Below are 26,138 nucleotides of genomic sequence, written 5' to 3'. Positions count from 1 at the left end.
CGACTTTGACGATCCGACTACGAACGTGCGAAGACGTCGCGCCTTAGCACTCGCTAAACCAACTTCCGAGGGTTATTGACCACGTCGGAGCACGATTAACCTGACCACGAGGGTCTATTTCCTATGAGCAAACAAAGAACAAGTAAGAATCTGAGATTGCAATATGGATATTGAGAATAAAAGAGGAAAGCTTTAGTAATGAAGGTGGGGTTCTGTGATGTCTTGGTCTGGTCGTTGGACACAAACGAAGTATGCGAAGTTGCAGCTATGGCGAACTTTTAATCTAAACACAACCCAAGGAAAAAGCTACTAGATGGATCTACTTATATAGGAGCAAGGGGTGGCGGCCAAGGAGGTGGAAGGATATCCCAAGGCAGCCTAAAACTAACCCTAGGTCGTACAAGGCTCATGGGCCCAAGTGGAGGTGGTGCAACACCTTTGGACTTGTTGTTTGACTCGGATTCTGCTGCAGCGTTAGATTGTTTCGTCGATATCACAATGCTCCGGACGAATTTGAAGGTGATTCCAATTGGGTTGGAAAGAGCACGAAATCTACTTTCCAACAAAAAAAGAATCATCCAATTTGGAGTCCGTATGAAAAAGTTGTTGACGTTTTGAGTCAGATATGTCTGTGCAGTCCGAATCTGAATGCAGAACGTGAGAGACTTGGACTCTATATTATCTTGGCCCAAAATTGACATGAGAGGACTTTTTGAACAGAAACTAAACTTCTCCTTTTCCCTTATCTTCATATGTGAATTGTACAAATGTTCCATACACCTGCAATTAGACAAAACACAAAAATGTGTGAAGTATTTTTGTTCTGGATAACATAAATAGATTATTGAATAGTTTGCACTAGAAATCACCTGACAAATATGCGTGTATGCAATATTTTTGGTCGTATCCAAGGTAGTCATGTCCTCATCACCAGAGTACCACAAACTCCCGAAAGTGGTTGATGGAGAAATTTTCTGAAATTTTGATCTTGGAGACCCGCGCCTCATCTTTCAGGGCCTCACGAACTTGCCAATTCTTCCTAGAGGATGCCTCATAAATGAGGGGCGCGATGTCCTTAGGCTTCCTATCATGCATCCACGGGGAGTCCCAGAACGGCGTCCGTGCTCCGTTGCCAACGGCGATGGAGGTGGAGGCATAGAAGAAGTCGTAGTCTGCGTCATTGCATGGGTTTCCCATGCCAATCCACATCTTGGTGGGGTCTTTCCACTCATACCAAAGCCACCGGAGTCTAAGAGCCCAGGCGAATTTGTCCGTATTTAGCACACCTAGCCCCCCATGGTCGAGGGGCCGGCAAACGACCTCCCAATTAACTTTACATTTAGCTCTGGTGGTCTTGTCTGTGCCTGCCCAGAGGAAGGCGCGCTCAATTTTGTTGATGTTGCTCAGGGTACGCGGCGGGACAATGAGGGAAGTGATGGAGTAAATCGCTTGGGAGGTTAGCATCGACTTGACGAGCGCCGTGCGACCAATGGTGGTGATATTGTGGCCATCCCACGGAACCAACCTCGCTGCAATTTTATCTTCAAGGAACTGGAAATCCACCGTTCGTAGCTGCCAGACAAAAAGCGGGAGGCCCAAATATTTGATTGGGAGTGACGCACGGGATGCCGGGAGGTTTTGGAGGATGTCTGGGAGGTTGATGTGGCTACACCAGATTGGGACCATCGAGCTTTTTTGGAAGTTGGTGGAGAGGTCCGTGACATCACCGAAGAGGCACAAGATGTTTGCGAGGTTCACAATATCACCCTTGATGGATGCCATGAAGACCACCGCATCGTCGGCATATAGGGAGGTGCGTACAATGGCACCACGACCTCTGATCTTGTGAAACAACCCTTTCCTAGTTGCTACCTCGAGGATTCTTTGGAGCGGGTCAATGGCGAGGACAAATAGTAGAGGGGACAAGGAGTCACCCTGCCGAAGGCCCTGACCATGCATGATAGGGTTGCCGGCAACACCGTTCACAAGGATCCTAGAGGAGGAGGTGCAAAGCAATGCGGAGACCCAGTGTAACATCCCAAAATTCTAAATTTTGGAATGTTATAATAAATAGATAGATTGATTGATTGTTTGATTGATTGTGTGAAATTGAGTAAAATTCGAAACATTTTCGAAAGTTAAATGAGAGGGAATAAAAGGACTATCCCAAACTTTCATTTTTCATTCGTGATCTCCATGAATTCAAATTCTTTTCACCACGAAACCCTAGAGAGAAGATGACATGACTTCTTCCATTTATTTAAATGACAAGGGGTGTTGAAAATATTTGAATTTCATTTGGAAAATATTTCCAATTCTGAAACTTTATGCAACTCAATAATTTTCACGAGAGGAGATAAAATGACTTCTTCAAATTATATGAAATATGAGTTGAGAGTTTCAAAGGATCAAATTCAAAGTTTTAGAATTATTTTTCAATTTGGAGTTATTTGGATTTTATTCAAATCATTTTTCTCCAAAAATAAAATACATGGAAAATAGGGTAACATGATTCCCTACAACAGAAAATTGGAGAGAAATAAATTTGATTTCATTTTGGTATTTTTAAAATGATTCTTGTTGGATCTTATTAGAGCAGGAGCACTGTTAGAATTATCTGAATTTGTGTGAATTTTATTTAATGCTAGAAAAATGTTCATGTCGTAGAAAATCTTTTTCTGAAATTTTTGATATATAATATGCCTATATAAAGTTTTACTTTTATTTTCATTTTTCACTTTACCGCATTCTGTTTAAAAAAAACTGCGCGCGCGCCTGAAACTAACTGTCGCCCATGTGCACAGCATAGTACCAACGGGCGCCCTATTTTTTCTTCTTCTGTATCCTATATGGGCGAGGCCCAGCTAGCCTTTTTTTTCATAGGCCGAATTTTGTAAAGAAAAAATGCACCGCAGTGTGCGCGCGGCCGGCCGAAGGCCTTTAGGCCCATCCGTCTCTTTTCTTCTCTGTTTTATATATTTTCGTCTATGTTTAGTCCCACATTGACTAGCCTTTGACCTCTAAGCCTCTTTTTCACCAATAAATATAGACCCATAGAGTCCAAAAATCATCCGATTCGGGTTAAATCAATATTTTGGTTTGACTAGATTCATTTAAGAAAAATATATTTCTCCTCTCCGGCGCGACTTTTGGAAATTGTCTTTTTTCTCCAAAGTTGTCTTTTCTCTGCCTTATAACGGTATCTTTCTTTGTTTTTTTCTTCTTCTTATACTTCCGTAGTTTATTACTTTTAGACTAATACGATAAAATAATTAGATTATCAATTAGTCTAGGTATTTATACATTAGACCCTAGCCCGTAGCTATTTTTTCTTCCGTAAAACAGCTTGGCCCTGATTTTTTAAATAGCCATAACTTTTTACTCATTTGTCCAAATCCAACAAAACCAACACTCACGTCTGAAAGAACATGCGGTGCCCCCATGTTTGGTTTTGGTAATTGATGACAATCTCTATGGACTAATGGTTGCCTTGAGTTATATTTGAAGGTTTTGTCCATAGGCTTTTCTTGGAGTACATGTGTTGGTTTCAAGGAGAGTTTGTGTCGACCAAGGTGCTATTCAAGGAATTACCTAAAGATTGGTCTTGTGAGAGGTTGATCAAGACTAAGTTAAAGAGAGAATCAAGTTGATCAACCCACAAAGCGTAGAAGATGTACCGAGAGGGATCAAGTGATCCCATGGTATGGTAAGCATTGTCAATTACGCTTTGTGTACTAACCCATGGTCTTCGTGAGGGTTTTTTGTGGGGTTAGGTTGCGGTGTGCAAGTTCAAGTGAACCATCACGAAGAGATCAAATGCTTGAACCTTGCCATCCTTTGTGGTGACAATGGACTTGTGAAGATGTGCGGAAGAAAGGCTCACCCATAGTGGAGTATGGGGGAGCAATCAACTAGTCTTCATCGAGACAACACAATCAAGAAAGGTGGTCCAACTTGAGGAAGTCAAGATCGTCATCATCTAGCTCAAGTGGACCATGTGCAAGGCAAAGGTTTGCCCTTGATAGGTTTTCTATTTTACCGGTCTCATGATGGTAGTTGGGAGACCGGGTTATAGGATCGATTGCCGTACTATCAAGGGGGCTCTCGATGAGTAGCTTGATCGTATCATTCGTTGAGAGCTCAAACCATTGCATCCTTGCATCATCTTTCTTGGTTCTTGTTTGGTTCTCTTTGAGAGTCTTAGAGCTTATGGTCATCTTGATGACAAGCTCGAGTTCATCGAAAACGGAGTTCACATGCATCTTCTATGATGTTTTCGATGTTGGAGGTTTTGCCGGTTCTTCTCGGTTGGAGGTTTCACTCCTCTATTTGTTGGCATACCTCCCCTGCCTCTTCTTACTATATCCAGTCGTAGTTTTTGATGCTACTCGTCGTCTTGTTTCCAACAAGCTTGGGTTTGCTCAATTCGGAGCTCATATGCAGAAGTTATGGCAGTTCTGGTTTTCTTGAGAGTGGTTTTTGTCTGGTCCCAGCGGTAGTACCGCGTGCCCCAGCGGTAGTATCGCTTGGAGCTCTCAGCCGTTGTACCGCTGCTTCCGGGCGGTGGTACCGCCAACTTGCTCAGCAAAGACTTGGGCGGTTGTTCCGGCCAGGCACCACCCAAGTACCGGTCAGGCCTCTGTTTTGATGCGGTACTCGGGCGGTGGTGGCCCGGTTGGTCCGGTCGTACCGGTACCACCGGTGTCTGGAGCGGTTCTACCGCTCAGGACTTAGTCGCCCGAGCGCTCAAGGCCATGCGGTTGCTCCGGCCCGGTACCGCTCGACTACCGCACTCAGGGGTGACTCCCTTCTGTTCCTATGCGGTGGTTGAGCGGTGGCTGGGCGGTTGGTCCGGTTGTTCTTCTCAACCTGTGCTACCGCCTGGTCACCCGGTTGTACCGCCTGGTAGGGTTCTGCACGTATACTGTGAGTCCCGGTTGTACCGGGACCAGGAGCGGTAGTACCGCTCGTGTGCGGGCTGAGCACATAACGGTTGGATTTTCCCCCTCCTATAAAAGGGGGTCTTCTTCCCCATTGAACCTAACCTTTTGATCTCGTGTTCTTCCCCCATTGTTGACCTTCTTTGAGCTTGCTAACTCTCAATCCCTCCATGGATTCTTGCTAGTTTTTGAGGGAAAAGAGAGAGGAGATCTAGATCCACATTTCCACCAATCACTTTCTCCTCTATGTGAGGGGAACCCCTTGGATCTAGATCTTGGAGTTCTTGGTGTTTTCCTTCTTGTTCTTCCTCTCATTTTCCTCCCTAGCATTAGTTGCTCCGGTGGGATATGAGAGAGAAGGACTTGGGCACTCCGTGTGCCCTTGCCATTGCATTTGGTGCATCGGTTTGAGTTCTCCACGGTGATACGTGGAAGTGAAGTTTGAGAAGCTTATTACTCTTGGGTGTTTGGGCACCCTAGAGCTTGTTCCTCTTGGGTGCCTTGGCGCCCTAGATGGTTGGTGTTGTTCGGAGCTCAATCATTGTGGTGTAAAGCTCCGGGCAAGTGTCGGGGTCTCCAATTAGGTTGTGGAGATCGCCCCGAGCAATTTGACGGGTACCGGTGACCGCCCCCAAGGGTTGCCAAAGTGTACGGGTTCGGTGACCGCCCCCAAGGGTTGCCATTTGTACGGGTTCGGTGACCGCCCTCAAGGGTCCCTTAGTGGAATCACGACATCTTACATTGTGCGAGCGCGTGAGGAGATTACGGTGGCCCTAGTGGCTTCTTGGGGAGCATTGTGCCTCCACACCGCTCCAAACGGAGATTAGCATCCGCAAGGGTGTGAACTTCGGGATACATCATCGTCTCCGCGTGCCTCGGTTATCTCTTACTCGAGCTCTTTACTTATGCACTTTACTTTGTGATAGCCGTATTGTTTCTTGTCATATATCTTGCTATTGCATAGTTGCTTATCTTGCTTAGCATAAGTTGTTGGTGCACATAGGTGAGCCTAGTTGTTTTAGGTTTTGTGCTTGACAAATTAACCGCTAGGTTTATTCCGCATTTGTTCTAGCCTAAATCGTAATTATTTTAAAACGCCTATTCACCCCCCTCTAGGCGACATCCACGATCTTTCAATTGGTATTAGAGCCTCGTCTCTCTTTATAGGGCTTAACCGCCTAGAGAGTAAGGATGTCGACTAGGGGATTAGGATTCTCTGACACTCTTAGTTTCGATGGCACAAACTTTGATGTTTGGGTAATTCGCATGCTTAATCTCTTTAGGGTCATGGACCCAAATTTAGAGCGAATTGTAGATATGGGTTTTTCTCCTCCGAAGGATCCCCAAAGATTATCTTTAGAGGATGAGAAAAACTCTTATCTCAATGCTCAAGCTTCTAATGTGCTTTTCGATGCTTTGAGCAATGTAGTTATATTTCAACTCATGCCGTTCCGGGATGCTCATGAGTTGTGGACAAAGCTTCAAGATAAATATGGCGTGTCCAAGTTTTGTGGGGATGATTGTTCCCCCTCCACATCCGGCCGTATAGTCTTCTCAACTTCTTCTACTTCACCTACATGTGGATTGCCACAAGGTAATGTTATGGTGAGTAGTGTTGGTCATTGCAATGATGATAGTGTGCTTATCGTTGATGACTCTTCATCACTATCTTGTTGCAATGCTCCATCTTTGTACTTTAGCACTTCGAGCACTCCAAATGTCTCACATGCTTGTGTTGATAGTTCTTGCATATCATGTAGAAATTGCTTGACTAAATCTCATGATGATATGCTTGCTATGCCTTGTTGCCATGATAAAAATGTATCTATTTCCTTGAGTTGTTGTGATAACAATGTAGAGGAAACCCAACACTCCATGGAACAAGATGTGGTTTTAAATGGTGCTTCAAGGGATCCTACATCATCATCTATTGCTTTTTGCCTTATGGCTAAGGCTTTAAAGGTATCTCCTACTTTGAAACCCGATATGTCTCTTGATGATGATGTTGATGCTAATGATGATGAGGATAATGACGAAGAGAATGATAGTGTTGCCTCCTTAAAAATCAAGGGGGAAATAGTTTTTAAAGCTCTTCATAAAAATAAAATTGCTCGTTCCAACTTCATGGAAATCATGTCCATTGCCATTGAGGGCAAGAAGTATATTGATGAGTTGGAATCTCGTCTTGAGGAGCATGAGGTCACCATTGATAAAATGGAAGGTTATGAGCGTGATTACGCAAATGAAATTGCGGACCTCTCTCAAGCTCTTGAACTTGAACAAACCACCAAGGAATCTCTTGAGGAGACTTTTGCTCTAGAATTATCTAGAGTGAGGGAATCTCGTATAGAGCTCTTGAGGTGGCCAATGATTTTGAAGCTAAAAATGAGGAGCTTGAAGTTGCGCATGCTAAACTCCTTGAGGACTTTGAGCACCTCGAAAATGGCTCAAGGGTCATTAAGAGTGAGCTCATCAAACTCACCGAGTCTCATGCTCAACTTAAAGCTTCATATTCTAAAGAGCTTGCCAAGTTGTCTTCTCCTCTTGTTGCTAATGATGATGCTTGTGCTACTAACTCTATCTCTTGTGAAGCATCCATATTGAAGGAGAATGTTGAGCTAAGGGCTCAACTTGAGTTGCTATCTAGCAATTATGGAATGTTGGAAGAAAATCATGTAAAGTTCACAAGATCTCATGATGATCTTCTAGTATCCCATAATGTGCTAAAATTAGCTCATGAGGCCATGCTTGCTAAGGTAACATCTAGTGAGCCTCATGTGGATACTAGCACTACTTCTAGTCAAAATGCTATATTGCCATGTGCTAGTCCTTGTAATTCATGTACTCACAATGTTGGTACATCTTGTGATGAATTGCTTTTCTTGCCTTGTTGCTCTAACGATGAAGCTTATACTTCCTCTACTTGTGTTGAGACTAACCATGTAGAGGAAATCAAAGAGCTCAAGGCCCAAGTCACTTCTTTGAAGAAAGACTTGGAAAAGAGTCATGAAGGGAAATCCACACTCAACAATATCTTGAGTGTGCAAAAATCCCCAATGACAAAGGTGGACTTGGATTCAACTCCAAAAAAGAAGAAGAAGTCCAAGATGATCAAGAAGAAGGGCCAAGAACAAGTCAAGAATTCGGCCAAGATTATTTGCTTCAAGTGCAAAGTAGAAGGGCATCATGTTAGATCTTGCCCATTGAAGAAGAAGCCCATTAGTGACAAGCAACAAGGGAAGCGGCCACAAGTTCACTCTCATTCTCAACCTCAAGTTGAAGAAAGGCCTCTTCCCAAGAAGACTCAAGCTAATGCTTCTCAAGTTGAGAAATCAAGTGAGAAGAGAGTGAAGAATAGACGTTGCTATCTATGTTGTGAGAAAGGTCAGCTCGCTTCTTCATGCATTAGTGGTAACTTATCCAACCCAATTATTATTGATGATGTCTATTCTCTTGAGAAGGATAAGGTTGGCAATGTGTTCGCCAAATTTGTTGGTGCTCAAAGTGGTGTCAAGAAAAGAACCATTTGGGTAGCCAAGCCTATTGTGACTAACCTCTTAGGACCCAACTTGGTTGGGGACCAACAAGCTCAAACTTGATCAATAGGTGATATTGGAGGTCATTGGAGACTTGGCTACATTATGAAGAATTAAGGGGACTTCATCATTCTTATTGTCTCAAGCCAAGTCAATTGAATCATCAAGTTTATATCTTATATCCAATGTGCCTCCTTGCGGTAACTTGTACTTAAATTGCTTACATTGAAAGTTACTTGCCCCCTTGCATGTTGTGGTTTTGTACCTTGCATGTGCTTGTATATGTTGTGCTTCCAATTTGCTTATCTTGAGAAATCAAGTATGTGTATGTTGGTTTGCACATCATGTACGTGTGTGTTGTGTGTTGAGCCTTTTGCATCTTGTTTATTTCTTAGTAGGCTATTGTGAGAGATTAATGGAATATCCCATTATGGGAGAGTGATGTGCTTTGTGCACCTCACAATCCTATAAATGTGTGTACATGAGTAATACCATCTAGTATTGATATTTCAAGATTATCTAGTCACTATGTGGTATGTCTTCTCATGAGAAATTCAAATTCTAAATAGTCCATTAATGATCTCTTGTTGGATCCTTTAATTGCCTCTTGTCTATCTTTAGTTGGTATCACATTATGGGGGAGTAACATGCTATGTGTATATTACTAGCCTAGAAAATATGTACATTTGAGATATTGTCACCTAGAGTTGATATTGTTAATTATCTTGTTCCTAGGTGGCATGTTAGCTCTACAGGTTGCAATTTGCTTTTTTTTTGGTGTGAAGATGATGTCGGATACCCTTGCTATCTACCACCGGGAATTATTTCCAAATACTTCTTGTCTTTCGACAATTGGTACTCACTTGTGTGGTAGATATTATTGATCATCTTTACATTGGCCTTTGCTTTATCTCTTGCCTAGGATTGTGTCAACTCCCATTGTATTCCATACCACTTGTGGATCTTGTTATTTCCTTGAGCTTGTCTAGTGTTTGTATAGATATAGTGAAAGTGGTGATCCCATCTTGTGCTTTTTGTATTCAAATGCAAATTCTCCATATTGCACAATGCTTGGGGGAGCTATCCTATTTTTTTAGAACACTCACCTTGTGATCCTTTTCAAGTGTGTGTTGGTGGAATGCAAATCGTTTCTTTTGGTACTTGTGCCATCATGAAACTTTGTAGAGCACTTGGTTTGTTTGGAACCATTCTCTCTTTTGGGAGTTTGACATCTTTCTTTTTGTGTATCAATGGATATCTCATTCCTTGATGTATCATTTAATGATATCCTCCAAGTGATGATTTATTCATTTGGTATCCTTTTCTTCGCTTGGTATTTCTTTGTCTTTTGGTCTCGGTTCTTGAAAGTCTTGAGCATGCATATTAACTTCGTGTAGTATCTTTGGCATGCTTTCTTTCTTTGGCCCAATATATAGGGGGAACTCCACCAAGTCTCAAATTGGACGAGATGTGCATGAAATTCATTTTCATATCTATATGCACATATTTATGTGGAGTTTGTCCTATGTGTTGTTGGTTCTCTAACTCTTTGGTCCCAATGAGTTTGGGTACCATTTTGTTTGTGTTGTTGTTCTAGGAACAAGTGGAGATGCATTGGATGCTCGGCTCACTCACAAGAAAGGAGTTGTCACCATGTGCTTATTGGAGTCAAGCTAGGATGATCAATGAACTACTTTGTACCTTCAATTGGTATCTAGTACATCCTTCCAATGTTATCTCGGTAACAAGTATCTTCATATACTTCATGCACACATTTCTTGCATCAACCTTGTGTAGGTTGCATCTTAGCATGATTTTCATTCCATCTTGTGATACTTGTTTCCTTTCTCAAAGCATCTCAACGATGATCTCATGTTGCTAGTTGCGATGTCTTTGATGGTTGTGTAGTAGGAATTCATTTATATACAATAAGACCTTCTCTAGCCATGTGCTATGCTTTCAAGCAAATATCTTATTGGTATATTTATGACTTCCTTTTGGATATCTTGTTCCTTCGTGGTGTAACTATTTCGGGTGTACATCCTTCTTTGTAGATATATATCATCATGATTTCATCTACCTAGAACCTTATACACTTGAGAGAAATTACATCTCTAGATGATATCCTTTCTTTCACGTCCACCTTGTCTTTCTTTTGTTATTTCTTTGGTGTCTATGTGAAAGCTTTTGCCTTGAGTGCGTGTCTTCTATCGTTGCATCTTGATGCACTCTTGTGTGTGGTGAAGATTATTTTCCTCATGCTTATCTTTACGAGGCTTTTGCCATCTTAATTGGTATCCCTCGTCTTGATGAGGCTTTCATCTTCTATCTTCACCACGGGTTGTCACAAGCATAGGTTCTTAATATGCTTATTAGTAAGCTTGTGAACCCATTTGCTAGTTGTGTATGGGAATGATAGGCCTTGCACCGTGTGCCTCATTCTTTCAAGACTTTATTGATGCCTAATGCTCATCCGTACATTAGTCTTCTCAAGTGCAGTGCCTTGACTCTCACACATCATTTTGGTTGAGCCCATTCTTAAGTTGCCTCTTTCACTTGTTGCTCAACCATGTGTTAGTTGCAAGTACTAGGCTTAGTTTTCTATATGCTCACTTGCACTTGTTGTAAGTTTCTATTGATTTTGGGGGAGCTATGATCCTATTTTGTGCACTTTGTATCCAAATACAAGAATTCTTGATGTGCACAAATCATGGGGAGCTTCTCTAGTTTCTTTAGAACACTCCTCTGCTCATATCATAATATCCTTTATTCATGTGGCTCGTAGGATCTTTGGTCTAGTTGGTTCAATTGATATCCGCTGATTGCTTGCTTCAATTGGTACTTTTTGATTTCTTGATTGCTTGTGTCTCTCTTTGTTATGTCCTTGTGGCATATCATTCCTTTAGCAATCTTGGTGCCTCAATATAGTTGGTCTTCCTCCAAGTATTACCGTTGGATATGTGTATTGGTTTCCACTCTCTTGTTAAGAAATACACAACTTATGGAGGAACTCAATCTATATTGGTCTTCTAAGCTTTTCGCCCATTTTGGCAATCGATGCCAATGGGGGAGAAGTTTCAGAGAGTTTTGTGGAGGTTTCGGAGAGTTTTGTGGAGAAGTCTTTAGAGTTTTCTCCTTGCTTTCGTTTTGTTCCTAAGCATTTGCATCTCATACGCATGCATTATTGGTTGTTGCATTGCATGGTGATGCATAATTCATTGTATTAAACTCTCCTGAAAGTGATTGTCATCAATTACCAAAATGGGGGAGATTGAAGGAACATGCGGTGCCCCCATGTTTGGTTTTGGTAATTGATGACAATCTCTATGGACTAATGGTTGCCTTGAGTTATATTTGAAGGTTTTGTCCATAGGCTTTTCTTGGAGTACTGTGTTGGTTTCAAGAAGAGTTTGTGTCGACCAAGGTGCTATTCAAGGAATTACCTAAAGATTGGTCTTGTGAGAGGTTGATCAAGACTAAGTTAAAGAGAGAATCAAGTTGATCAACCCACAAAGCGTAGAAGATGTACCGAGAGGGATCAAGTGATCCCATGGTATGGTAAGCATTGTCAATTACGCTTTGTGTACTAACCCATGGTCTTCGTAAGGGTTCTTTGTGGGGTCAGGTTGCGGTGTGCAAATTCAAGTGGAGCATCACGAAGAGATCAAATGCTTGAAGCTTGCCATCCTTTGTGGTGACAATGGACTTGTGAAGATGTGCGGAAGAAAGGCTCACCCATAGTGGAGTATAGGGGAGCAATCAACTAGTCTTCATCGAGCCAACACAATCAAGAAAGGTGGTCCAACTTGAGGAAGTCAAGATCGTCATCATCTAGCTCAAGTGGACCATGTGCAAGGCAAAGGTTTGCCCTTGATAGATTTTCTATTTTACCGGTCTCATGATGGTAGTTGGGAGACCGGGTTATAGGATCGATTGCCGTACTATCAAGGGGGCTCTCGATGAGTAGCTTGATCGTATCGTTCGTTGAGAGCTCAAACCATTGCATCCTTGCATCATCTTTCTTGGTTCTTGTTTGGTTCTCTTTGAGAGTCTTAGAGCTTATGGTCATCTTGATGACAAGCTCGAGTTCATCGAAAACGGAGTTCACATGCATCTTCTATGATGTTTTCGATGTTGGAGGTTTTGCCGGTTCTTCTCGGTTGGAGGTTTCACTCCTCTATTTGTTGGCATACCTCCCCTGCCTCTTCTTACTATATCCAGTCATAGTTTTTGATGCTACTCGTTGTCTTGTTTCCAACAAGCTTGAGTTTGCTCAATTCGGAGCTCATATGCAGAAGTTATGGCAGTTCTGGTTTTCTTGAGAGTGGTTTTTGTCTGGTCCCAGCGGTAGTACCGCGTGCCCCAGCGGTAGTACCGCTTGGAGCTCTCAGCCGTTGTACCGCTGCTTCCGGGCGGTGGTACCGCCAACTTGCTCAGCAAAGACTTGGGCGGTTGTTCCGGCCAGGCACCGCCCAAGTACCGGTCAGGCCTCTGTTTTGATGCGTTACTCGGGCGGTGGTGGCCCGGTTGGTCTGGTCGTACCGGTACCACCGGTGTCCGGAGCGGTTCTACCGCTTAGGACTTATCCGCCCGAGCGCTCAAGGCCATGCGGTTGCACCGGCCCGGTACCGCTCGACTACCGCACTCAGGGGTGACTCCCTTCTGTTCCTATGCGGTGGTTGAGCGGTGGCTGGGCGGTTGGTCCGGTTGTTCTTCTCAACTGGTGCTACCGCCTGGTCGCCCGGTTGTACCGCCTGGTAGGGTTCTGCACGTATACTGTGAGTCCCAGTACCAGGAGCGGTAGTACCGCTCGTGTGCGGGCTGAGCACATAATGGTTGGATTTTCCCCCTCCTATAAAAGGGGGTCTTCTTCCTCATTGAACCTAACCTTTTGAGCTCGTGTTCTTCCCCCATTGTTGACCTTCTTTGAGCTTGCTAACTCTCAATCCCTCCATGGATTCTTGCTAGTTTTTGAGGGAAAAGAGAGAGGAGATCTAGATCCACATTTCCACCAATCACTTTCTCCCATATGTGAGGGGAACCCCTTGGATCTAGATCTTGGAGTTCTTGGTGTTCTCCTTCTTGTTCTTCCTCTCATTTTCCTCCCTAGCATTAGTTGCTCCGGTGGGATTTGAGAGAGAAGGACTTGGGCACTCCATGTGCCCTTGCCATTGCATTTGGTGCATCGGTTTGAGTTCTCCACGGTGATACGTGGAAGTGAAGTTTGAGAAGCTTATTACTCTTGGGTGTTTGGGCACCCTAGAGCTTGTTCCTCTTGGGTGCCTTGGCGCCCTAGACGGTTGGTGTTGTTTGGAGCTCAATCATTGTGGTGTAAAGCTCTGGGCAAGCGTCGGGGTCTCCAATTAGGTTGTGGAGATCGCCCCGAGCAATTTGACGGGTACCGGTGACCGCCCCCAAGGGTTGCCAAAGTGTACGGGTTCGGTGACCGCCCCCAAGGGTTGCCATTTGTACGGGTTCGGTGACCGCCCTCAAGGGTCCCTTAGTGGAATCACGGCATCTTGCATTGTGCGAGGGCGTGAGGAGATTACGTTGGCCCTAGTGGCTTCTTGGGGAGCATTGTGCCTCCACACCGCTCCAAACGGAGATTAGCATCCGCAAGGGTGTGAACTTCGGGATACATCGTCGTCTCCGCGTGCCTCGGTTATCTCTTACCCGAGCTCTTTACTTATGCACTTTACTTTGTGATAGCTGTATTGTTTCTTGTCATATATCTTGCTATCGCATAGTTGCTTATCTTGCTTAGCATAAGTTGTTGGTGCACATAGGTGAGCCTAGTTGTTTTATGTTTTGTGCTTGACAAATTAATCGCTAGGTTTATTCCGCATTTGTTCTAGCCTAAATCGTAATTATTTTAAAACGCCTATTCACCCCCCCTCTAGGCGACATCCACGATCTTTCAACGTCTTCGTTATGATCCCCTATTTCCAGTAATCCAACTCAAACATGTTTTTGAAAAGTTTAAAATTTAAATTAGATCAGATTTGTATTCAAACTTCGTTTGATCATAACTTGAGTTTCGTAGCTCCGTTTGAGTTGATTCTTTTTGCAAATCGAAGCTCTTGACCTAAACTTTCTGATAAGGCCAAATTCATATAATTTTGGTACTGTTATAAATTGTTTTATGTTGCAAGAGTTATTTGCTTGGTTTTGATGTTTTCCGAATTGTCTTCTTCGATCTTTCTGATACTTTGAGTGATTGCTTATGTGTGGTTACTATTGCTTGCTTACGATAGATTGACCGGAGTGTGACGAGTAGAACTATCAAGAGTTTTGAGTGCGAATCATCTTCATCAACATTGCAGGCAAGTTCACACTTTGATCATATCCCCTTCATACCCAGTTTTTATGCATTAGTTCCAATCCTCAAACATTGCATGATTCGGATGTCATTAACATGTGGGTATTGGGAAGTAGTTGATGAGGTAGGAACCTATTGCCCTGCATTCAAACCTTGGGAGTTACTATTACGTTATGCTTATAGTGCCATGCTATGCTCGTAGACGTGGATTGGGTTTTGAGAGTATTCATGACAGATGTGAGATTGTTGATTAATGGTTTACTTAAGGTGGCAACTTAAACACACATCTGGGTGGATTGAGGTACCTGGGTATTCCAGGATTGCCTGTCTAGGCACCTGGGTAGACCAGGATTGCCTGTTTTTTTATGGACCGCCACCCAGGCTCAAAGGGATCATGAGATTATTCATACTAGAAACTTCCGTGTGCAGCCACAAGCTATTATGGGCTCTAGCATAGTTGATTAAGTCGTGCGAACTCTTACAGGGTAGACTAGAAGATGTAGGGGAAAGTAGGTGTAACGGTCTATCCATCGTAAGGTGCTAGCGCTTCTGAAAGACTATGTCTCGGTCATCTGTTTCTCAAACACCATGTAGTGCGAGAAACCAAACGGAGGCGATCGAGTCTTGTGGGGAAAAGTGCGCAAACCTCTGTAGAGTGTACAAACTAATCATGATTAGCCATGTCCCCGGTTATGGACATCTTGAGTATCTAGTACCTGGATTATCATGTGAATCTCATCACGTTACTTTAAATGAATATTGTTGGGTTTTAATGATGATATTTAATTGGGATTGAGAATGCTGTCAACCATTCTCGATGTTTAACAACCACCATGATAGTTAAATAAAATTTATTCCTTTGTAGTAGGGAAAAATTGGCTTTTTGCAAAAACCTTATAACCGTAGAGCTTTTCCACCAGCCAAATATGCATGTTAGTGATAGCCATTGTTCATCATTCTCTATGGTGTGAATTTGCCAGTACATTCAATGTACTGACCCTTTATGGATGCAACGTCTCATGTTGCAGGATTATCTTACGACGAGTAAGTGATACGTTAGGGTTATGATTTTACACTCAACTTTGCCGTTGGTGTTGATGGGAATCCACAACCTTTGTTACTTCCGCTATTTTGGATTGAGGTAATAGTATCTTATGTTACTTATACATGTGATTTACCTCTGTTATAAATCCTCGAGTACTGTGTGTGTCAGCATACCGATCCAAGGATGACACTTAAGCACAGAGACTTGATCCATTCGGGTCGGGTCGCTACAAGATGGTATCAGAGCACATGTTGACTGTAGGACGTGACCCTAGAAACTGGCAAGCCCATAGGAAAAGATTTTTCTCTAAAACTTTACTCTTCAAAAAGATCTTTTACCTCTGTTCTCTTCTGAGCTTATTCAAAAATCCCCTTTTAGTAAGACCATACCCCATTTTCCCCTTTTGACCACTCAAAGATTCGACGGATGAGACCACTCCAAGAAGTACAAGATATTGGACAACTAAGACCGCTTCGGAATGAAGAGGATTTTACTGTGCATCTGGACAATGGAAACTACAATGGTTGAAGACCGAAGACAAGGAGAATTTGAAGGCTCTGAAGAATTCCCAGATTTGTATGAACTAGGAAGGCACCCCTTATGGAACTTGGTAGACTAAGGAAGCCGTCAATACCTGAGATCAAGGTGTATCGGAGAAAGACCGGAGCATGGAGAGTTAAAAACTTAAAGTTCTATCAAGGAAAACCCTAAGGCAGGACATATCAACTGTGGAGAGATAGCTCATGGAAATGACAAGAGCAGAAACACGGTTATCCGTGATGTCATCACCCGCTAATGCTATTGTCACTGTGCTGAGTTAAGGATGCATGTCTTCAGAATGGATTTGATGGAAGAAGGCTGATGGAGCACCTATCATAAGATGAAGTTTTAGCCCTAGCCGGTGTATCACCAGGATCTGGAGTAGTACATCAAGAAGTTTAAGGTGGAGCTCCATGAAGCCGTATTAGACAAGGGAGTATTTCATGAGGAACTCAGGACCCTGAAGATGAGAGTAGCCAAGCTGGAGGAGCTACAACCTCGAGATACCGGAGATTTGTCAGGAACTGAAGGACAGTATGACCATGGCTCATGCCAAGGATGTTGAAACCCAGAAGTTTGGAATGCAACTCCAGAATATTCAAGGATGTCACCAGAGACTTTGCTACAGCAAAGATGAGCTGGCAAAAGGACTTGAGAAAGACAAGTATGACCGGAAGAAGCCATTGGAGGCATGAACAAGGCTTGAAGAGTTTGGCGGTTTTGAAGATTTATTGACCTTTAGAAGACCAAACCCCTATTATATACCTACGTTAGATGCGATGTTTTTGAGCTGTCATTTGTTTGATGTTTTCCGACAGCCACAATAAAATCTGTCTTTTCAAAACTTTTGTTTGTATTGTGTGCATCCCTCTCCCTCTCTCTCATCTCGCCCCAAAACCCATGGACCCAATAGAGGATGAATGGAGATGAACTCATGTTTTCCTGGACTGATAAGTCAATTGGAGACGGACTGATGGATTCAGAACTGGAAGATCATATGAAGAATAACCCTATAGTTGGAAAGTATATGATCCAACATGCTCTTCAGTGCTTTGAAAGAGGTGCTGCTACTTGGTGGAGGATGTACCAAACCATCAATGGATGGCATGGAGTAACCACTTGGAAAGATTTTAAGTTGACTTTGCTAAAGTCTCGGTTCGTGTCCCAGAAATTGAAGCCTTCTGGAAAGTATATGAAGAAACCTTGTGCATGCAAGATTTGTGAAGAAATAGGACACACCCATAAGGAACACAAGGATGAGTGCCCTAATTGTGACGGAAGTCACCCAGTTGAAGAATGCCCAACTAGGCAGATTATTTGTTTCTTGTGTGAAGGGACTACCCACTATCCTGCTCAGTGTCACATTTACCCCATGGTACAACGAACCATCCAGCAGAAGAAAGAAGTAATGAAAGGAACCCTTATGGAAATTTTAGAAGAAACTATGATGAAGGAAGAGATGGAGGACACGCCTAAAGAAGACCCGAGTAAACCCTGCATTAAGTCTTGCTATTCATGTGGAGAAGAAGGACACATCTCCCAAAATTGTTTGAATGGGGATCTAGTAGAATTCCCGACAGAGGAAGTATAATATGACCCACAGGAAATAGAAGCCCTAATTGAAATAGAAAAGTCCAGAAAGAGAAGCAGAGTGGATTCCAGGAAGGATCTGAGTCATATCACCTGTTACAGGTGCAAGGAGTCAGGGCACTACCTCAGCAGTTGCCCAAAAAAGGAAACCTCGATACTTGCCAGAAGTAATATGTTTTAGTTGTAATGGAGCAGGGCACTTTGCCAGAGAATGCCCCAAGGAGAAGGAAACTTGTGCTAGATAGTTGAGTTTGCAACAAAAGAAATGGAGTAGTAGAAGTGAGAACATTTTCTTTTATATTGAGGTGTTGAGTTGAGACATGTAATGGAAAAGTGAGAGATTGTAATCAATTGGGAATGAATAAAGTTAGCATCATTGATACTGATATGGATTTTATGAGTTGTTACTCTGTGAAGAAGGATTTTGACCATTTTTTAGGATATGAGAAATATGGTCTATGGAAGATTTGTGCATTTTAAGTGTGGTAGTACCCTGTAAGAACCTTGACCCCTGGAAAAGATAAGGATACTCCAGTAAGTGGATTTCAGACAAAATAAATACGAGTTTTGTCTCGATATGTGTGATACCCCAAGAGTATGTGGGATGAAGTTGGAGACCGTCAGTTATTTGGACCAAATGTGATCAAGGAGTCAGAAGAGAATGTTAAGTTGATTTGAGATAGACTGAAGGTAGCTCGGTCCAGGCAGAAGAGTTATGCAGACTAAAAAAAACGCAAGGAGGTAGTCTATGAAATTGGAGATAGAGCATGTCTTTGTGTGACCCCTCTGCGAGGAGTTAAACGAATTGGAGTTAAGGGAAAGTTAGCCCCGAGATTTGTAGGACCATACCGACTCTTGGAGCGTATGGGAGAAGTGGCAAAAAGTTGGAGTCACCGAAGGACTATCAGGAGTTCATGATGTGTTTCACGTTTCCCAGTTGAAGAAGTGCCATGCAGAGATGGCCAATATTCCCCTGTAAGGACACTTGACCCTAGAAAGGATAATGTTGTTCCACGAAGTGGAATATGGACTTTATAAGTATAAGTTTTTATCTCGGTATGAGGGATATCCCACGAGGATGAATAGATAAATTACTATTGGATATAAAGGAGGTATGATGTCGGAAATATGGATCAATGGAAACTCCATGATGAGTCTGCGTAAACATGTCCTAGTCTGGTGACAATAAAAGGAAGAAAGACAGTACAATTGGATGGATTTAAGAATACTAGGAAGTTGGAAGTTGAAATAATGATCAGTTGCCCGATGATAAGTTCAAGGACTACAAGTGATGAGATGGGCCATAACCCACATGCCCCAGGACCTGCCAAGAAGCAAGCACATTCTTGCTGAAGGCCGGAGGAAGATACGACATTTATTGGCAGACGATTTTATAGGAGTAACGCAAAACCTGAGAGTTGTGAAGGAACGATAGATGTTTGTTAGGTTTGCAGAATCAATGGATTATTCCGAACGCAGTTCATGGACAAGAGAAATTCTGCAATGCTTGTGAGGATGACCAAGTGTTAGAATGCGAGATTCGCTAAACCGTATACAAGGTAATGATTTGGGTGCGGGATGGATTGATCACCATACCGACTTACTCTTATTATTTGCCTTGCTATATGGGATGGTAAATCTGAGTGACTTGCCTATAGTAGAGCGACGACGATGAAAATCTTGTTTAAACCTTAGAATGGTATAGGTATTTTTCCCCTTGTACAAGGCAGCTTTTGCCAACCGTAGGTTATACGGTGAGGATCAACCCAGACCCATTTCCTGTAGGAGAAACCATAAATTGTTGACCACCATGAGATATCGATAGTTGTTTAGTATTGGCGCCAGACCCGTCAGCTAAGAAGACCAGTCATAGAAGAACCTTACCAAGATGAAAGACAGAAGAATTGAGGAAAAGGTTATGCCATTACCGAAAGAGCCCAGATAAGGAATTATCCTAAAAATCTGAGAAGACCGACACTGTTAACAATATGGATGAAGTATATGAGTTTTGATGGAACCGTAACCATGCTTCTAAGGGTGGTAGCACCCCAGACCCCGGAGACGATTGATGAAATTTTGAGGAGACCCCCAAACCCTAACCTATTTCTTTCTAGCCTTTCCGAATCTCGAGGACGAGATTCCTTTTAAGGGTGGTAGGTTTGTAACATCCCAAAATTCTAAATTTTCGAATGTTATAATAAATAGATAGATTTGATTGATTGTTTGATTGATTGTGTGAAATTGAGTAAAATTCGAAACCTTTTTGAAAGTTAAATGAGAGGGAATAAAAGGACTTTCCCAAACTTTCATTTTTCATTCGTGATCTCCATGAATTCAAATTCTTTTCACCACGAAACCCTGGAGAGAAGATGACATGACTTCTTCCATTTATTTAAATGACAAGGGCGTTGAAAAATATTTGAATTTCATTTGAAAAATATTTCCAATTCTGAAACTTTATGCAACTTAATGATTTTCACGAGAGGAGATAAAATGACTTCTTCAAATTATATGAAATATGAGTTGGGAGTTTCAAAGGATCAAATTCAAAGTCTTTTTGGAATTATTTTTCAATTTGGAGTTATTTGGATTTTATTCAAATCATTTTTCTCTAAAAATAAAATACATGGAAAATAGGGTAACATGATTCCCTACAACAGAAAATTGGAGAGAAATAAATTTGATTTCATTTTGGTATTTTTAAAATGATTCTTGTTGGATCTTATTAGAGCAGGAGCACTGTTAGAATTATCTGAATTTGTGTGAATTTTATTTAATGCTAGAAAAATGTTCATGTCGTAGAAAATCTTTTTAAAAAAATTTGATATATAATATGCCTATATAAAGTTTTACTTTTATTTTCGTTTTTCACTTTACCGCATTCTGTTTAAAAAAAACTGCGCGCGCGCCTGAAACTAACTGTCGCCCACATGCGCATCATAGTACCAGCGGGCGCCCTATTTTTTTCTTTTGTATCCTATATGGGCCAGGCCCAGCTAGCCTTTTTTTTCTTAGGCCGAATTTTGTAAAAAAAAAACTGCACCGCATCGTGCGCGCGGACGGCCGAAGACCTTTAGGCCCATCCGTCTATTTTCTTCTCCGTTTCATATATTTTCGTCTACGTTTAGTCCCACATTGCCTAGCCTTTGACCTCTATGCCTCTTTTTCACCAATAAATATAGATCCATAGAGCCTCCAAAAATCATCCGATTCGGGTTAAATCAATATTTTGATTTGACCAGATTCATTTAAGAAAAATATATTTCTCCTTTCCGGCGCGACTTTTGGAAATTGTCTCTTTTCTCCAAAGTTGTCTTTTCTCTGCCTTATAACGGTATCTTTCTTTATTTTTTTCTTCTTCTTATACTTCCGTAGTTTATTACTTTTAGACTAATACGATAAAATAATTAGATTATCAATTAGTCTAGGTATTTATACATTAGACCCTAGCCCGTAGCTATTTTTTCTTCCATAAAACAGCTTGGCCCTGATTTTTCAAATAGCCAACTTTTTACTCGTTTGTCCAAATCCAACGAAACCAACGCTCACGTCTTCGTTATGATCCCCTTTTTCCAGTAATCCAACTCAAACATGTTTTTGAAAAGTTTAAAATTTAAATTAGATCAGATTTGTATTCAAACTTCGTTTGATCATAACTTGAGTTTCGTAGCTCCGTTTGAGTTGATTCTTTTTGCAAATCGAAGCTCTTGACCTAAACTTTATGATAAGGCCAAATTCATATAATTTTGGTACTGTTAGAAATTGTTTTATGTTGCAAGAGTTATTTTCTTGGTTTTGATGTTTTCCGAATTGCCTTCTTCGATCTTTCTGATACTTTGAGTGATTGCTTATGTGTGGTTACTATTGCTTGCTTACGATAGATTGACCGGAGTGTGACGAGTAGAACTATCAAGAGTTTTGAGTGCAAATCATCTTCATCAACATTGCAGGCAAGTTCACACTTTAATCATATCCCCTTTCATACCCAGTTTTTATGCATTAGTTCCAATCCTCAAACATTGCATGATTAGGATGTCATTAACATGTGGGTATTGGGAAGTAGTTGATGAGGTAGGAACCTATTGCCCTGCATTCAAACCTTGGGAGTTACTATTACGTTATGCTTATAGTGCCATGCTATGCTCGTAGACGTGGATTGGGTTTTGAGAGTATTCATGACAGATGTGAGATTGTTGATTAATGGTTTACTTAAGGTGGCAACTTAAACACACATCTGGGTGGATTGAGGTACCTGGGTATTCCTGGGTTGCCTGTCTAGGCACCTGGGTAGACCAGGATTACCTGTTTTTTTATGGACCGCCACCCAGGCTCAAAGGGATCATGAGATTATTCGTACTAGAAACTTCTGTGTGCAGCCACAAGCTATTATGGGTTCTAGCATAGTTGATTAAGTCATGCGAACTCTTACAGGGTAGACTAGCAGATGTAGGGGAAAGTAGGTGTAACGGTCTATCCATCGTAAGGTGCTAGCGCTTCTGAAAGACTATGTCTTGGTCATCTATTTCTCAAACACCATATAGTGCGAGAAACCAAACGGAGGCGATCGAGTCTTGTGAGGAAAAGTGCGTAAACCTCTGTAGAGTGTACAAACTAATCATGATTAGCCGTGTCCCCGGTTATGGACATCTTGAGTATCTAGTACCTGGATTATCATGTGAATCTCATCATGTTACTTTAAATGAATATTGTTGGGTTTGATGATATTTAATTGGGATTGAGAATGTTGTCAACCATTCTCGATGTTTAACAACCACCATGATAGTTAAATAAAATTTATTCCTTTGTAGTAGGGAAAAATTGGCTTTTCGCAAAAACCTTATAACCGTAGAGCTTTTCCACCAGCCAAATATGCATGTTAGTGATAGCCATTGTTCATCATTCTCTATGGTGTGAATTTGCCAGTACATTCAATGTACTGACCCTTTGTGGCTGCAACGTCTCATGTTGCAGGATTATCTTACGACGAGTAAGTGATACGTTAGGGTTACGATTTCTACACTCAACTTTGCCGTTGGTGTTGATGGGAATCCACAACCTTTGTTACTTCCGCTATTTTGGATTGAGGTAATAGTATCTTACGTTACTTATACATGTGATTTACCTCTGTTATAAATCCTCGAGTACTGTGTGTGTCAGCATACCGATCCAGGGATGACACTTAAGCACAGAGACTTGATCCATTCGGGTCGGGTCGCTACACCCAGTTCCGAAAAATGCTAGGGAATCCTCTTCGTTGGAGGAGATCAAGAATATATTCCCATTTAATGGAGTCGAAAGCTTTGCGAATTTTCAGCTTGAAAAGCAGAGCCGGGGTCTTGCGCTTGTGAAGGCGGCGTGCAAGGTTGCACACATACATGAAGTTGTCGTGGATGCTCCTCGTTTTGATGAAGGCACTTTGGGCATGCGAGACGAGGTCATTCATGTGGCGACTAAGGCGGATGGCGAGAATCTTTGCAAGGATTTTGCCCACTGAGTGAATAAGGCTAATAGGCCAGTAGTGAGAGATCTCCTCGGCCCCCTCCTTTTTGGGGAGAAGAACTATATTTGCAGAGTTGAGCCAATGGAGGTTGCTTGTGCGGAGATTGCCAAATAGGTTAACAACTTGCATGATATCATTCTTGATTATGTCCCAACACCTCTTGAAGAAGAGGCCGGTGAACCCGTCCGGCCCGGGGGCCTTGTCACTTGGCATTTGATTTATTGTGTCTCGCACCTCCTCTAAGGAAATGGTCTCAGCAAGGGAAGCCAAGTTGTTGGTTTCAAGGCCAAGCTCGTCCTAGTTGAAGTCGACAGATCTAGTGTTGCCTCACCCCATGACCTCGGAAAAGTGGTCATGCATGATATTCTCCTTGTGATCGTGCTCAGTGACCCAACCGTTGTTGTGCTTGATCCGGTGAATGTGGTTCTTCCTCCGCCGTGCATTCACCCTACGGTGAAAGAACTTGGTGTTGGCATCACCCCTTCTGAGGTTGGTAAGACGCGCACACTGCTTTTTCCTTGCTCTTTCCAGGACTTCGAGGGCAATGACCCTCCTTTTGATCCTCACCCGAAGATCCAACTCCGCATGGGAGAGGGGGCGCGCCTCCTGGGCCATGTCCAAGTGCAAGATAACAAGCAGAGCAGCATGGTGGTGAAGCTTGGCTTTGGAGAATAAGCCTCTACTCCACAAGGGAAGACGCCTACCGGTCTTCTTTAGTTTATGATGCAGAACCTGGAATAGTTCAGTATGACCCGTGCTTTCAAGCCAGGACGCAGATACAACCTCTGTGAATCCTGGCAGGGAGGCCCAAAAATTCTCGAACTTGAAGCTCTTAGGCCTCCGCGGCCCCTTGTCATCGGCGAGCAGGAGTGGACAGTGGTCGGAGAGCGATGACGAAAGCTCATGGAGGATGTGGGTGTTGAAGTGCAAGTCCCACTCGGCATTGCAGAAGAAAGCGTCCAGTTTGCACAAAGTTGGGTTGTCCCTCTCGTTACTCTAGGTGAAGCGACGATTCTGCAAATGAATCTCACTCAGGCCACAACTTTGTAATATTGACCTGAAGCGGTTTATGCGCCTCATATTGACATTCCTCTTGTTTTTATCTTGGGCCCAGCGTATTTGGTTAAAATCACCCAAGGCAAGCCATCTCTCGCCTGGAGGTGGCATCTGTCCAACGAGCTCGGTGTAGAACGCTTCCTTGAGACTAGATGACGTTGGACCGTAGATGGTAGTAATTCTGAAGCGGGTGCCAGAGGCCTTGACACAAACCGTCCCTGAAAGGCAGAAATCGGTGCAGGTGATGTCGTTGATGTCGACAACCTGCACATCCCAGAGCATAAGAATCCCCCCTCGAGTGCCAATGGTTGGCCGCTGGGCAAAGCTACGGAGCCTATTTCCACCGAGGAACGCGGCCGTGAATAGGTTGACGCTTGCAAGCTTGGTTTCTTGCAAACACACAATCTGACAGGAGGAGGACACAATTGTCTCTTTCACAGTAGAGCAACGGTCAGCACAATTCAATCCTCGGACATTCCAACTTACCACGTTGATCGGTTGTTCAACCATATGGAAACTGCAAATGCTCTAATACATGGCCCAAGGCCAACACATCCAGCACACAACGCATTGGTACATGAGAAACTAGTAGCCTGGAGGCTAACACATCTAGTGCATAATGTACTACTACATGAGAAACTGGACGCCTGGGTAGACAAACGCTTATCCCAGACGTACATTGGACCCTTGGTGTAACCACTAACATGGAAACTAATAAACCCAGTAGACCAGATACAAGTCATTAGGCAACAGTCGTCTGGGCCTCGCCATCGCCATGGTCCAGGGCACCGGCACCACCATGGCCAATCAGGTCGTCTTTCGCCGCATTGATATGGGGGTCATCTAGATGAAAGAATGCACGCATCGCTTCGAGCACATCGTCAGGAAGCTGGTCCCTGAACCGTGCGGCGAAGGAGTCCAGTGTGCGCTCCGTGATGTCCTCATCGTTGTCAATGATGCCGAGAGTGCGGCAGAGGAGGGCCTCTGCCTGCTTCGCCACCGGCGCCTTTCATGTGCGGCTACTAGCTCGGTGACGTGCAACAGTGTGCCTGAGGTTGAGCCCCCCATGCTGCTGATGGTAACCCAGCCAGGGTCTTGCGGCACGCTGTTGCCGGGATGGCTGGAGGTGAAGGTGGCACATCAAGAAGAGCCTGCTGACCGGGAATGAACAGGGACTCAAGCCCCTCGAGCCCCAGTACGCCCTGGCTAGCACGCATAGGAGAGGGCGTGCGACGCAGCGGCCTAACGCATGGCAGAGGAGGGGTTGGGGAAGCCTTGAATCCGGGCGGCCGCACCGGGTAGAGGGACACCAGAGGCCGCAGCATCATCGCCGGAGCGCAGAGGTCGATCAAGTCAGGGCACGCCACCACGTCCAAGGGCGCAGATGGCAAGGAACGCCTGGAGAGCGGTGGGCTGCGGAGCACTGAAGTTGGCGAGAGCGGCGGCGAGGCTAGCGGCATCAGGTTCTCTGAAGATCGACGACACGTAGAACGAGGAGAGCAGTTCCTGGTCAGACTACGCCCATGGCCAGCTGGGGAGATTGTACGGGCAGGCGGCGGAGGAGCAACCGGCACCATCTCCACATCACGTGCGGCCACCACGCTGGAGGAGC

This window comes from Triticum dicoccoides, chromosome 1A (assembly GCF_002162155.2).
Source record: "Triticum dicoccoides isolate Atlit2015 ecotype Zavitan chromosome 1A, WEW_v2.0, whole genome shotgun sequence".
Taxonomy (NCBI): domain Eukaryota; kingdom Viridiplantae; phylum Streptophyta; class Magnoliopsida; order Poales; family Poaceae; genus Triticum; species Triticum dicoccoides.
The sequence above is the reverse complement of the archived record's forward strand: the minus strand, read 5'-3'. Positions refer to the sequence as shown.